The sequence below is a fragment of the Ursus maritimus genome, unplaced genomic scaffold, assembly GCF_017311325.1.
Source record: "Ursus maritimus isolate PB19 unplaced genomic scaffold, ASM1731132v1 scaffold_19, whole genome shotgun sequence".
Taxonomy (NCBI): domain Eukaryota; kingdom Metazoa; phylum Chordata; class Mammalia; order Carnivora; family Ursidae; genus Ursus; species Ursus maritimus.
In genome coordinates this window covers 33389545-33391926 of record NW_024424341.1, presented here as the reverse complement: position 1 = coordinate 33391926, position 2382 = coordinate 33389545, and positions in this window count along the sequence as shown.

Sequence of the window (2382 nt, the reverse complement as noted above, 5' to 3'; positions counted from 1 at the left end):
GACCGCCTTTGCAGTATCCCATAGGTTTTGGACCATTGTGTTTTCATTCTCGTTGGTCTCCATAAATTGTTTAAATTGATTTTTGATTTCCTGGTTTATCGAGTCATTCCTGAGCAGGATGGTTCTTAGTCTCCAAGTGTTTGAGTTTCTTCCAAATTTTTCCTTGTGGTTGAGTTCCAATTTCAGAGCGTTGTGGTCTGAGAATATGCAGGGGATAATTTCAATCTTTTGGTATCAATTGAGACCTGTTTTGTGTCCCAGAACATGGTCTATTCTTGAGAATGTTCCATGGACATTAGAATAGAATGAGTATTCTTTGGTTCTGGGGTGTAGTGTTCTATATATATCTTTGAGGTCCAACTCGTCGAGTATGGCATTCAAAGCCCTTGTTTCTTTGTCGATTTTTTGCATGGGTGTTCTGTCTATTTCTGATAGTGGGGTGTTGAGGTCCCCTACTATTGACATATTCTTATCTATTTGTCTCTTCATTCTGGTTAAGAGTTGGCTTGTGTATCTTGCTGCTCCCCTGTTGGGGGCATATATATTTATAATTGTCATATCCACTTGTTGAATACTTCCTTTAAGAATAATATAGTGCCCTTCTTTTTCTCTAACTATAGTCTTTAGTTTAAAATCCAATCTGTCTGATATGAGAATTGCTACCCCAGCTTTCTTTTGAGGTCCATTGGCATGAAAGATGGTATTCCATCACTTTACTTTCAGTCTGTATGTGTCTTTGGGTTCAAAATGAGTCTCTTGTAGACAGCAAATGGATGGGTCATGTCTTTTTATCCAATCTGCAACCCTGTGGCGTGTTATGGGAGCATTTAGGCCATTTACATTGAGACTGATTATTGGGAGATATGATTTTAATGATGCCATGTTGCCAGTAAAGTCTTTGTTTCTATAGATTGTGACTTTCTGTTCTGTATCACTTTGGGGCCTTTTTACTTTTATAGAACCCCCCTTAATATCTCCTGTAGAGCTGGTTTCATAGTTACGAAATTGGTCAATGACTGGCGATTCTGGAAGGTCTTTATTTCTCCATTCATTCTGAATGACAGCCTTTCTGGATAGAGGATCCTTGGCTGCATGTTTTTCTCTGAAAGAGCTTTAAAAATGCCCCCCCCAACCCTTTCTCTCATTTCAGGTCTGTGTAGACAGGTCTGACGTAATTCTGATAGCTTTGCCTTGGTATGTGAGAAATTTCTTTGCCCTGGCCGCTTTCAATATTGTATCCTTGGATCTAATATTTGCGAATTGCACTGTGACGTGATGTGGCGTAGGTTTGTCGTGGTTGAGCTTGGGAGGGGTCCTGTCTGCCTCTTGGACACGAATGCTTGTTTCCCTTGCTAGATTAGGGAAGTTTTCAGCTACAATTTGTTCAAATATCTCTTCTAGACATCTGTTTTTCTCCACCCCCTCGGGGATGCCGATGATTCTGACATTGGAATGTTTCACTGAGTCAGTAATCTCCCGTAACCTACGTTCATGAGCGTGGATTATATTTATATTCTATTTATATTCTATCTATAAGTCCAGATTCTGTTTTAGCTTTCTCTTCTACTAACCTATCCTCCAATTCGCTGATACGTTCTTCTGCCTCATTCACCCTGGCCATCAGAGCCTCTAGTTTTGACTGCATTTGGCTCATAGAATTTTTAATTTCCGCCAGATTCGCTCTCATTTCCGCCCTTAGAGATTCTATATTCTCATTAACATTTTTGTTAATACTTTTTTCAAGCACTACATCATCTTGACCATTGTTACTCTGAATTCCATTTCTGATAATTTGGTTATATCCATATCCATTAGTTCTGTGGCAGAGGCCACAGACTCATTGTCTTTTCTTTGCTGGGGGGATTTTCTCCTCTGGTCATTCTGATGAGGAGAGGTTGCGGGGTTGTCCAGAGTCCAAATTATTGACCGGAACCCATGCCGTGCACCCTTTTGTTATAGGGATCTTAGGGATGTTCTTGATTTTTCAGCCTGCCTTCTGTGTTCTGGGGAGGGCCTGCCGCGACCGTACTCAGGCAACCCTGTTTGGGAGGGTCTCCGTGTCCCCTGCGAGGGGGGATGGGGATGGGCACACTGTGAGCCGGTATTTCCAGGCTTTTGTTCTCTGGCAGCTCTCCCTGGTTGTTTGCTGTGCCTCTTCTGAGAGTCAGAGCAGCAGTGGCCTAATCTCAGCCTCTGTCTCAGAACAGAAGGATCGCGGACCGTTCTCCACTGATGTTCTGGCCACTTTAACTCTGTTTCTGTTGGTGCTGCTCAACCCTGCAGCATCCCGGGATGTGCGCCCCACACCCGGCGTCCCAGCCCTCACTTCCAGGGCCAGGGCGTCTCTGTCCTTTGTGTTTCTAACACCGCCAACCGCCAGCT